At 45.9% G+C, this 13,186-nt stretch overlaps 1 protein-coding gene across 3 annotated transcripts in view; it reads right to left on the reverse strand.

The window, feature by feature from the left end:
* The window catches only part of NT5C2 (5'-nucleotidase, cytosolic II), a 142,178-nt gene that overhangs the window by 87,232 nt on the left and 41,760 nt on the right, over positions 1 to 13,186 (reverse strand). For 2 of the 3 annotated variants that reach the window (XM_025993023.2, XM_025993022.2), the window contains exon 1: positions 3,490 to 3,556. The exons of the other annotated variant lie outside the window; for it this stretch is intronic. The gene's annotated coding sequence lies outside the window, so the exon portion shown is untranslated. Of the gene's footprint in view, positions 1 to 3,489; positions 3,557 to 13,186 lie in introns of those variants that run through there. 3 annotated transcript variants of the gene reach the window in all.

Here is a 13,186-nt window from a genome sequence, read left to right on the forward strand (position 1 = left end):
TTATCCTATTCAATCCACACAACCCTGTGAAATTTCTTATATTTTCCCCTTTTTCATAGTGAGAGAAACTAAGCGAGGCTAAGTTCTCCAAGGTTCCCTGGATGATAAGTTGCAAGACAAGTTTCAAACCCAGACTCCAAAAACTAGGTCCTTAAACATAATGTGATGCTATCTCATGCCTTATTGACTGTCTTTATTGCTCAAATGTCACCTAACATATGCCCTGTGACATTTAATGTTTTGTGTTCACAAATGTTGTCTAAGTAGCTCATAATACTACACTTCTTCAACAAAAATTTACTGAGAGCCTGTATGCCAAGTATTGTTGACTACTGGGTCTAAAAGCATGTTAGAGTCTCTACAAATGAAAAGTAGATGAATTCTTTAGACACATGGACATCCCAGAAATGTGGGTAAATGAAAATTAAAAATAGTATGTATGTAGCAGGGGTGCCTGGGTGGCTGAATCGGTTGGGCATCTGCTTTCGGCTCAGGTCAGGATCCCAGGGTCCTGGGATGGAGTCCCCAAATCAGGCTCCCTGCTCTGTGGGGAGTCTGCTTCTCCCTCTCCCCCAACACCCTGCTTGTGTGCTCTTCTCAAATGAATAAATCAAATCTTAAAAGAAAATAAACCCACCAGTATGTACATAGCAATTGAAACTACATAAAAAAGGATGCCTGAGTGGCTCAGCGGTTGAACGTCTGCCTTTAGCTCAGGGTGTGAACCTGGAATCCCAGGATCAAGTCCCACATTGGGCTTTCTGCGAGGAGCCTGTTTCTCCTTCTGGCTGTATCTTTGCCTCTCTCTCTGTGCGTGTCTCTCATGAATAAATAAAATCTTTTTTTTTTTTTTAAAGCTACATAAAAACTATGCTTAAATTGGAAAAGAACATCATCATAAATAGTATGATAAAGTTGGGGTTTGTTTTTTGTTCTTTTGCTATTTCATTGGTAAGCTTTTATCATATTTATCTCTGTTTAAAAAACTAAGCGATAAAAAGCTGTATTAAAAAAAAAACAAAAAACAGGGCTGCCAGGGTAGCTCAGTTGTTTAGCGCCGGCTTCAGCCCAGGGTGTGATCCTGGAGACCCGGGATCAAGTCCCATGTCAGGCTCCCTGCATGGAGCCTGCTTCTCCCTCTGCCTATGTCTCTGCCTCTTTCTCTGTGCATCTCATGAATAAATAAATAAAATCTTAATTAAAAAATAATGAAATTAAATTAAATTTGAAAAAAACAGGGCAGGCCAGGTGGCTCAGCAGTTTAGTGCCGTCTTCAGCCCAGGGCATGGTCCTGGAGACCTGGGATCGAGTCCCACATTGGGCTTCCTGTATGGAGCCTGGTTCTCCCTCTGCCTGTGTCTCTGCCTCTTTCTGTGTCTCTCATGAATAAATAAATTTTAAAAATCTTTAAAAATAATAAAAAAATAAAACAGGGCAGCCCCGGTGGCTCAGTGGTTTAGCGCCGCCTTCGGCCCAGGGTGTGATCCTGGAGACCTGGGATGGAGTCCTACGTTGGGCTCCCTGCATGGAGCCTGCTTCACCCTCTGCCTGGTCTCTGCCTCTATCTCTCTCTCTCTCTGTGGGTCACTCATGAATAAATAATTTTTTTTAAAAAATATGTTTTAAGTGCTTTCTTTCTCCCATGAAACAGCAAAAACAGCCTAGAGACAGGTGAATGGACATCCCTCCTCTTAACATTCCACTGTAATTTGGCTTTAAGAAGATACTTCTGATGCACAGAAAGGCCTGCAGATACCCTAAGTAACTATCTCTATATATAAATCTTCCTACAATTATAAACTTTTGGAAACTTGTAGCTAATTGTACATTTTCATGCAATAGAATCAAATCTTAGAACTGAAAGAAATCTTGCAGTACATCTCCTTCAGCCCTCTCATTTTACAGACTGATTATTAAATTCTAAAATCCAAATTCTAGGTTAGTGAGAATAAATGCAGAAACCCATAAGAGCTGAAATTGTGTTGGCTAATAATGCAAAAGAAATGTATTTCAGAAATAAAGTCTGTGTGTGCTAGCATCAGCCCACCATGTGGAGTTCTGATTTTAATTACTAACTAGCTGCGTTTTACTGAACTGAACTTCTACAGGCCTGGATATCTTCATCTGGATAAATTCCAACCATTGTTGAAAAGTGTCCCAGTAGGGGCTCCTAGCTGGCTCAGTGGTAGAGCATGCACCTCTTGATCTCAGGGATGTGAGCTGGGAGTCCAACCTTGGGCATGAAGCCTACTTAAGTAAAATGAAGAAGGCAAAATGTCCTGGTAAATATCAAAAAAAAAAAAAAAAAAAAAAAAAAAAAAAGACCTCAATCACATCAAGTTTCCATGGTAAACGGTTCTGTCTCAACATTCTTCCTTTCAGGTTACAGTTAGCATAATTTGCATCCGCTGTCTTCAGAGGCAAATTTAACGATGTGCAGACATTACAAAACAAGTACAGCTCAATTAAGAGGCCGTCTGCACCGGGACACGCATACGCGTGCGCACGCACACGAGCCTATAAAGGTGACTAGTCACTGCGGAGCCCTGCGCGCGACCACGCATCCCTCGAACCTAGCGGCCCCGCCACGGGCAGCACGGGGCGGCACGGGGCGGCACCGGGCGGCGAGCTCTACCTGCTGCTTCTAAAGGCTGGGGCCTACTAGCGTCAAGCCCTCGGACGCCACATGCTTACACGTCAGGGCTCGGGCCTCCGAGCTGCATCGCGCCCTCAGCGCTCCGCAGCCTCGAGGGTCCCCGGGAGGGAAAGGAACCGGCCGCCACCGACAGCTGCCCGACTCGGAGCCGTTAGGGAATAACGAGCACGGCTGCGGCGGCTGGCGACTCGACGGGCGCTTTCCAGGAAGTGCTGCGAAGGACCCAACTGGACGCGGGTACCAAGCTGGCATTTCCTGCGGCTGGGACGGCGCCTCCGAGCACCGCGGCTCGCTCGCTCCTCGAGGCGCACCCGGAAGGCGCAGGCGGCGGAGGCCCTCGAGAGGCGGAAGGACGCCCGCGCCGGCCGGGGAAACTAGGCACGACCGGGCAAAGAAGCGCCCGCCTCGGGCGGGGGGGCTGCCTCCCGCGTGGGAACAGCGAGGGAACAGGACACGGCGCTCGCGGCTCCACAGAGACCGACGGAGGGCCGCGCTCCGCGGGGAAGGCGGGCCCGGCGAGCCGGCGGCGGGGAAACAATGGCGCGGGCGTGACGTGGGGCTGGGGGCGTCGCCGCGGCGCGGAGGCTCGGGCGGCTCCGAGGCGGGGCGGGGGGGCCGTGCGGGGCCGCGGGGCCGCGGGGCCGAGGCCGCGGGCGCCGCGATGGAGAAGGGCCCGAGGAGCGCAGCGGCCCGGGCGGGCCGGGGCCGGGGCAGGGGCAGGGGCCGGGGCAGGGCCCGGGGCAGGCGGCGGCCCCCCGACCCCAGTCGCGCGCTCGCTCGCTCGCTCGCTCGGCCGCTCCCTCCCGCCCTCCCGCGGGTCCCGCCGCACTCACCGACCCGCCGCACGGCAGCAATCCCAGCGCGCAACTGCCGCAGCCGCCTCGGCGCGCGCCTTCCCCGCCCCCGCCGCCCCGGCACCGCCCCCAGCTCGCGCCCGGCCAGGGACCGGTGCGCTGTTCCTTCCCCGGCTCCGCCGCAGAACCCGGCCGCCGCGACGCTCCCTAGCCGCGCTGCCGGAGAGGAGCCCCCACGCGGGCTTGTGCCTCAGGCCCTAGCGTGGGTTTGAGAGGCCCACGACAGCACAGGAGCTGTGGCCGAGCCGTGGGATAACGCACGCTCGCGGCCCTTACGTGTCTTTTCGGTCTCCATCCCTTGGCCTTGCTGCAAGGCCCTGGACCACCTTACCTTGCCCAGTCCTACACTCTGACGCTTTTCCTTAGGGGGATGGGGCACCCTTTTTCCCCCAAACACTGAATCTTCTAGTCAAACGGACCCCAGAGCCCCTCTAGTCCAGACCCCCATACCCCATAAGCACAGGCTTGAATCTCAGCTTTGCAGTTCGTCAGAATGGGTTGGAATTCCAGGTCCACCACTTAAAAATTGTGTGACCTTGGGCAAGTTACATGACCTCACTGTACCAAGTTCCCTCATCCACAATACAGGAACAGATAACAATAGTACCTACCTCATAGGGTGTCACAGGATGAAATAATAGAGGGAAAGTCCTCGGCACAGCCTTGGCACACAGCACTCAATAAATATTAGTTATATCGACCCCCCACCATAACCAAGTCGTTAGACTCCCCAGTGACAAAAGCCCACTATTTCCAAAGCAAGGCATTCCTCCCTTTTGGCAGCTCTTAGACCAGTTAGAAAGTGTTTCTGAAACATCCACTCTCTGGCCCACGTCCTCTCCCTTGGGAGCCTCAGAGAACAAACAGGTCTAATTTCTCTTTGACCTTCTACTTTATAGACATTTGAAGATTTCTGCCCCAGGTTCTCTGTTATTCTAGACCGGTGTCTCCCATTACTGGAGAAGGGAAAGTCTTTGTCCTCATTGTCTTCATGTGCCTAGTAGGTTAGAATGTGGCTCCTTTAGAGTATATCACCCAAAATAGAACCAAATGTTTGTAGTACCATCAAGAGCAAAGCAGTACCCTAACTTCCTCTTTGCAGGACTTCCATTCAGGCAATAAAGTTCATGGCACCCACACTATTGACTCATAGAACTTGCCTTCAACTAAAACTCCAAGACTTTTATTTTTTTTTTTAATTTTATTTATTCATGAGAGGCACAGTGAGAGGCCAAGACATAGGCAGAGGGAGAAGCAGGGCCCCTGCAAGGAGCCCGATGCACAACTCGATCCCAGGCCCAGGACCCTCAGGATCAAGCCCTGAGCCAAAGGTAGATGCTCAACCACTGAGCCACCCAGGCATCCCCCTCCAAGACTTTTTAATTTTTTTTAATTTTTTAAATTTATTTATGATAGTCACACAGAGAGAGAGAGAGAAGCAGAGACACAGGCAGAGGGAGAAGCAGGCTCCATGCACTGGGAGCCCGACGTGGGATTCGATCCCGGGTCTCCAGGATCGCGCCCTGGACCAAAGGCAGGCGCCAAACCGGTGCGCCACCCAGGGATCCCAATTTTTTTTTAATTTATTTATGATAGTCACACAGATAGAGAGAGGCAGAGACATAGGCAGAGGGAGAAGCAGGCTCCATGCACCAGGAGCCCGACGTGGGATTCGATCCCGGGTCTCCAGGATCGTGCCCTGGGCCAAAGGCAGGCGCTAAACTGCTGCACCACCCAGGGATCCCCCCTCCAAGACTTTTAAATAAGTGTTCTGCTGGAGCGATTTCTATCTCTTTTGTGTTTTTTTTTTAAGATTTTATTTATTTATTCATGAGAGACAGAGAGAGAGAGGCAGAGACACAGGCAGAGGGAGGAGCAGGCTCCATGCAGGGAGCCCGATGTGGGGACGTGGGACTCGATCCCAGGACTCCAGGATCACGCCCTGGGCCAAAGGCGGCGCTAAACCGCTGAACCACCTGGGCTGCCCTCTTTTGTGTTTTGCGTTTTTTTTTTCTTTTGTGGCTTTTGAGCCAACTTCAATTAAGGTCCGCTGAGGACAGGCTTGGGCCTCTCACCTACTAGCTTTTTCAGGGTATGTGAGTAAAAGGAATAGGAGTTGAAAGTTAGTCTAATGCCACCTTTCAACCAAGTGCTTTTGGAAAAAGTTTAGGGTTTGTGTCTAAAGACCATGCCACTAAGCAAATAATATGTATAATCTCAATGTATGTATATGTATAATCTCAATGAGCAAAAAAAAAAATGCATGTACACACACACAAAAGACTAACAGGAAATATGTAATTGAATATGTTAGTAGTGCTTTTTTTCTCAGTGATAAGATTCAAGGTTTCTTTCCCTCTTTATACCTCTCTATAAATTTTCCAGATTTTCTTTTTTTTTTAATTTTTATTTATGATAGTCACACACACACACACACACACACACACACAGAGGCAGAGACACAGGCAGAGGGAGAAGCAGGCTCCATGCACCGGGAGCCTGACGTGGGATTCAATCCCGGGTCTCCAGGATCGCGCCCTGGGCCAAAGGCAGGCGCCAAACCGCTGCGCCACCCAGGGATCCCTATACTACTTTTATAATCAAGAACTTTGTTTCCAAAAAGTCAGAAAAAATTTTTCAAAAATCAGAGATACGTGGAAGATGGCACCGAAGGCGAAGAAGGAAGCCCCTGCCCTTCCCAAAGCTGAAGCCAAAGCAAAGGCTTGGAAAGCTAAGAAAGAGGTGCTGAAAGGTGTGCAAAGTCACAAAAAAAATTTCCGTAAGTCACCTACATTCCGACGACCCAAGACCATTCATCTCTGAAGGCAGCTCAAATGTCCTCGAAAGAGCGCCCCCAGGAGAAACAAGTTTGATCACTATGCCATCAAGTTCCCCCTGACTACTGAGTCAGCCATGAAGAAAATAGAAGACAACAACACACTGTGTTCATTGTGGATGTCAAGGCCAATAAGCACCAGATCAAACAGGCTGTGAAGGAGCTCTATGACATTGATGTGGCCAAGATCAACACCTTGATCAGGCCTGATGGAGAGAAGAAAGCATATGTTCGACTGGCTCCTGACTATGATGCTTTGGATGTTGCCAACAAAATTGGGATCATCTAAACTGAGTCCAGCCAGCTATAAATATAAATATAAATTTTTTGGCGACTTCCCTGACTCTGGCCACCTCTCCGAGTCATGGAACCTCGCCAAGGAGCGCTCCCCATTAAAGCACTCTCGAACCTACAAATAAATAAATAAATAAATAAATAAATAAATAAATAAATAAATATAAATTTTTTCCTCTCTAAAAAAAAAAAAATCAGGCATCCCGGGTGGCTCAGCGGTTTAGCACCACCTTCAGCCCAGGACCTGATCCTGGAGACCCAGAATCGAGTCCCACATTGGGCTCCCTGAATGGAGCCTGCTTCTCCCTCTGCCTGTGTCTCTGCCCGCTCTCCCCTCCCTGTGTCTCTCATGAAGAAATAAAATCTTTAAAAAAAATCAGAGACATGTAATAACATTAAAAATTGGGAAATGGGGGCTCCCTGGGTGGCTCGGCAGTTTGGCGCCTGCCTTTGGCCCAAGGCACAATCCTGGGGTCCTGGGATCGAGTCCCACGTCCGGCTGCCGGGGTGCAGCCTGCTTCTCTCTCCTCCTGTGTCTCTGCCTCTTTCTCTCTGTGTCTATCCTAAGTAAAAATAAATAAATCTTTTTTAAAAAATTGGGAAATGCAGGCACCTGGGTGGCTTGTGGTTGAGTGTCTGCCTTTGGCTCAGGTCCTGAGATCGAGTTCTGCATCAGGCTCCGTCCAGAGAGCCTGCTTCTCCCTCTGCCTATGTCTCTTGTCTCTCTGTGTGTCTCTCATGAATAAATAAATTAAATATTTTTAAAAATTAAAATTAAATAAAAACTGTAAAATAGGGATCCCTGGGTGGCGCAGCGGTTTAGCGCCTGCCTTTGGCCCAGGGCGCGATCCTGGAGACCCGGGATTGAATCCCACGTCGGGCTCCCGGTGCATGGAGCCTGCTTCTCCCTCTGCCTATGTCTCTGCCTCTCTCTCTCTCTCTCTCTCTGTGACTATGATAAATAAATAAAATTTTTTTAAAAAACTGGGAAATAAACAACAAAGAAAACATTTATAATATATAAAACAAAGATTTGTATCTGGAACATACAAAGGACTCTTAACAAATAAGAAAAAAATCTACTAGAAAAATGGGCAAATAATATAAATTGGCAGTTCACAGAAAAGGAAATAAAAATTGCTAATAAGCACACAAAAAAATGCAATCTCAGTAGTAACCAGGGAAATAGAAATTAAAACTGAGATTGACAATAATTTTCAATCTTCATAATATCAAAAGAATATAAATTGGCACAGCCACTTTAGAGAGCAATAGGACATCTATTAAATCCATGTTTTGGGATACCTGGGTGGCTCAGCGGTTAAGAGTCTGCCTTGGGCTCAGAGCATGATCCTGGAGTGCCAGGATCAAGTCCCACATTGGGCTCCTTGCATGGAGCCTGCTTCTCCCTCTGCCTGTGTCTCTGCCTCTCTCTCTCTCTCTGTGTCTCTCATGAATAAATAAATAAATAAATAAATAAATAAATAAATAAATAAATAATAAAATAAATCTTAAAAAAAAAATCCATGTCTTAGCATGTCACTTCTAGTTATATACCATAACTCCATGTACATATGGAAGTGTATACATGATAATTACTATGATATTGATAATAAAGAAACTTTAGAGTCAGTGCCCACCAAAAGGGGAATGGCTATATAAAATGCACAATATTCATAATGCAATTCTGTAGAGAATTTAAAAGAAGTGACTTTAATCTATACATTAATATAGATCTATCTCAAAATCATATAGTTGAGGGGTACCTAGGTGGTTCAGTCCATTAGACATCTAACTCTTGATTTAGGCTCAGGTCATGATTATAGGGTCCTAATATTGAGTCCTACCTCAGGCTTGGTGCTGGATGTGGAGCCTGCTTAAGATTCTCTTATTAAGAAGAGCACATGATGTAATGAACATTGAATATTATATAAGACTGATGAGTCACTGATCTCTACCTCTGAAACCAATAATACACTATATATTAATTGAATTTAAATAAAAACATTTTTAAAAGATTCTCTCTTCTTCCTCTGCCTCTCCCCCTACTTGCTCCCTCTTTAAAAAAAATCATATAGTTGAATGTAAAAAGTTGTAGTATAAATATAATATGTAAATTATATATAATTGATATATTTTTTAAAAATCTTTCTCAAAATGCTTACCTTCTGTCTAACCCTGAAAAATCATCAGACAAAAAGAAAAAAAAAATCATCAGACAGGGCAGCCCTGGTGGCGCAGCGGTTTGGCGCCGCCTGCAGCCTGGGGTGTGATTCTGGAGACCCGAGATCGGGTCCCACGTCGGGCTCCTTGCATGGAGCCTGCTTCTCCCTCTCCCTGTGTCTCTGCCTCTCTCTCTCTGTGTCTATGAATAAATAGATAAAATCTTTTTATTTTATTTTATTTATTTATGATAGCCACACAGTGAGAGAGAGAGGCAGAGACATAGGCAGAGGGAGAAGCAGGCTCCATGCACCGGGAGCCTGACGTGGGATTCGATCCCGAGTCTCCAGGATCGCGCCCTGGGCCAAAGGCAGGCGCCAAACCACTGCACCACCCAGGGATCCCGATAAAATCTTTTTAAAAAAATCATCAGACAAACTCAAATTAAGGAGTATTCTACAAAATACTGGACCTGGGGCAGCCTGGGTGGCTCAGCGGTTTAGCGCCGCCTTCAGTCCAGGGCATAACCTGGAGACCCGGAACTGAGTCCCACATCGGGCTCCCTACATGGGGCCTGCTTCTCCCTCTGCCTGTGTCTCTGCCTCTCTCTCTTTCTCTGTTTCTCTCATGAAGAAATAAATAAAATCTTTTTTAAAAAACTAAAATTACTTCAAAATAAAATGTTAAAACACTTTGCAACTCTTCTGTAAATCTAAAATTATTTTCAAAATAAAATGTTAAAATACAGACATAAATATCATTATTTCTTATTAACACTGCTATAGACAAATTCTAAATTCATATGTGAAACCTAATGCCCAATGTGATGGTATATTGAGGTGTGGCCTTTGAAAGGTAATTAGGTCATGAGGGCAGGGCCCTGATAAATGTAAGGAGTGCCTTTATAAAAGAGATCCCAGAAGCCTTCCTACCCATTCCACTCTGTCCTTACAGACAACAAGAAGACAACTGTCTCTGAATCAGGAAACAGGCCTTCACCAAATCTACTGGTGCCTTGCTCTTGGACTTCCCAGCCTCTAGAACTGGAAGAAATTTCTACTGTTTATAGGCTACCAAGTCTCTGGTATACTGTTATAGCAGCCCAAACTAAGATAATCACACATTACATTTGTAAAAGATTTTTAAAAGATTTAAAAGACTATAAGGTGACATGCCAAACTTTAATCAGAAGTTATACCCCTCCTCCAAAAGCTATCTCTGAAGATGGGATAAACGGTCAAGACTGAGGATAAAGGGAGTTTAGCTTAGTTTTACTGCATTTTGTTTTTGTTTTTTGGTTTGTTTTTTGTTGTTGTTGTTGTTTGTTTGAGAGAGAGAGAGAGAGCACATGTGTTGAGAGGCAGAGGAAGAGGGAGATAATTTTAAGCGGGCTCCATGCCCAGTACCCAGCCAGGGGTGGGACTCGATCTCATGACCCTCCTAACTAAGATCATGACCTGAGCCGAAATCAAGTCAGACGCTTAACCAACTGAGCCACCTAGACACTTCTAGTTTTACTGTTTCTGAAGATAAATGTATTCATGTAGTGTTTTTATAACTAGAAATTAATTTTTTTAATTGCAAAAGAAAGGTAAAGGGCAGGACATTTGGCTTAATGACTTTCTGGAGAAAGACAAACCATACCAACTATGAAAGAACCTTCTAACAGAAGACTGGGAAGCCTGAGGAAGCAATGAGGAGCCTTAAGTGGCTTGCTTGGGGTCTCTAACTTGGCATTAGCTGAAAGGCCTGGGCAGTGAGTGCTTCGCAAGAGAGGCTGTCCTACTGTGGCACTAGGTGTCCTTTCACCAAACTGCCTGCCCAGTACCCACATGGCTGTCCTACCCCTCTGATTTACATGATTTTCCCCCAGAATACAGTAAACCTTGAGTCACCCAGAATGTAAGCAGCATACACAGGTCACACTCATCAGTTTTTTGCTCCTTGGCAGCAGCTTTCAGAGCAATGCAAACATTGCTCAACACCCTGGCCTGGGGCCTAGACTCAGCTTCCTGCTGCCCAAAAATCTTCCTCCCAGGAAGTGTTCAGCTTTAGATCCAATCAGCCATCTCAGATGTCTCTGTTTTTCATCCTTCTTTTTCTAATAGCATCAGGTCAGCACTTACCATGATTCGTGACAGCACAGGCAGTAAGCAAGGAGACAATCAGAAAGTGTTTAGTCTAACTAGAAATGTCTAGTCCAACCTGAGAGACAGGACATCCATGTAAGACTAAGGAGCATCGACATTTCTTCAGAAATACTAGGTGAGCTCTGACCTTGTGCCTGACCCTCCTCAATAGAGACATGGGTCTTGGCCCTCTTGGACCTTTCTGAATGCTTGGGGAAGATGAGCTTTAAAAACAAACAGGGGCAGCCCAGGTGGCTCAGTGGTTTAGTGCTGCCTTCAATCCAGGGCCTGATTCTGGAGACCCGGGATTGAGTCCCACGTTGGGCTCCCTGCCTGGAGCCTGTTCTCCCTCTGCCTGTGTCTCTGCCTCTCTCTGTGTGTGTCTCTAATGAATAAATAAATAAAATCTTTAAAAAAATAATAAATAATAAAAATAAATAAATAATAAAAATTAAAAAAACAATTATTTTACTACAATTTTAGGGAAGTCAAATACAGGAAAAGCAAAAGATGCTAGGAGAGGAAAACAAAATAAGGGCTAGGTTTTGAGGTAGAGAGAGGCTCAAGGAACATGTCTCTAAAGAAATAACATCTCAGCAGAGCCCTGAAGGAAGGGTAGGACTTCAGCTAAAAAGAGAGTGCGACTTGCCTGGAGGGATGCAGGATTCCTGAAAGAGGCTCCAGAAGGTACAAAGGCCTGAAACAAGTCACTATTACAGAGTCTCAATATTGCATAGAGAATGGGAATAAGGTAAACTGAATCACCACTTCTGCCTCAACACACCTTCACTTTTATGTTTTTAAAAGCAATTCCAAAAAAATAAAAATTAACAAAAATAAAAAATAAGTAAAATAAAAAGGGATTCCATATACGGTGTGTGTGTGTGTGTGTGTGTGTGTGTGTGTACCGTGTGTGTGTGTGTGTGTGTGTGTGTGTGTGTAGTAACTGCCCATATGTCTATGTTTGAAAAAAGGGTTTGGTTGTTTTTAAAAAATGTATTTGAGTGGTACCTGGGTGGTTCGATTGGTTAAGCGGCTGACTACATTTTGGCTCAGGTCATGGTCTTGGCACCTTGCCATTAGCCCCCTTCATCAGCTCAGCAATTATTTTAGTCTGCCTCTCTCTCTCTCTCCCTCTACCCCTCCCCAAGCTGGTGTGTACGCACTTGCTTGCGCACGCTCTCTTTCTCTCTCAAATAAATAAATAAATATTTTTTAAAAATGTGTTTGAAAACTACCAGTCTAGGCTCTGGAAGACCTTGGAGACAGCCTTTGCATGGAGTCAAGTTCCAAGCTACAAGGGCTTGCTGATCTTACCCAAAGTTCATCATTTTGCTACTGTTGTCTTGCCAGGCTCTGTCAAAGGGCCATCTGCCCACTCTGATTCTCCCAGTGGTGGTGTGGAAAGACCTCAAAAGAGATCATTCACAGCAGCTCAGTACAGATCGGCAGCTTAGTCCACAGGCAGTTTCTGTCTATGAAATCAGAGGCTGAAAATAGATCATTACATGCCACAAAAGTCTTAAATTGCTTCTAACCAGGCAGCATGATGTAGGGATTAAGAAAGTGGATTCCAGAGCCAGACTCTCTGGCTTCAACTTCTGGCTCTATAGCTAACTAGTTATGACCCTGGACAGGTTTCTCAATGCCCTCATGTCTTAGTTTCCTCATCTTTAAAATGGAGGTGAGGATAATAATAGTGTCTACCTCATAGACTTGTTGAGGATTAAATGAGATCACATTTGTACAGCATTTGAGACAGGGCTGGGCATCCAATAACCACTATATAAATAAATTTGTTAAATAAAACCAAAGTGGCAATGGTATGTTTCTTTCTGTATGAATTTATGGGTGGCAAAGCCCAAAACCAGACACTTCAAGTCTTCTTCTGTTTGATGTTTTACCATTGCTGTCAAAGTGAAGGCTTTGACAGTCAAAGTAGCCTCCTACAACTCCGAGGAATTGGGATCATGTAGCCCTCTGAAACAGTAATTACCAGATTCAGGATTCCTTCATTCAGTAATCCATTTCTGGGGATTCACATGAGATGGCCATCTTTGGACTATGCCATCCAGGACATTAAGATAAACTGCCATTAGGGCACCTGGGTGGCTCAGTCAGTTGGATGTCTGCCTTTTGGCTTAGATCATGATCCTGGGGTCCTGGGATCAGGCCTATGTTGGGCTCCATGCTCAGTGGGGAGTCTGCTTCTCCCTCTCTCTCTGCCCCTCCCCCAACTTGTGCATTCGCTCCC

The sequence above is a fragment of the Vulpes vulpes genome, chromosome 15 (assembly GCF_048418805.1).
Source record: "Vulpes vulpes isolate BD-2025 chromosome 15, VulVul3, whole genome shotgun sequence".
Classification (NCBI taxonomy): Eukaryota; Metazoa; Chordata; class Mammalia; order Carnivora; family Canidae; genus Vulpes; species Vulpes vulpes.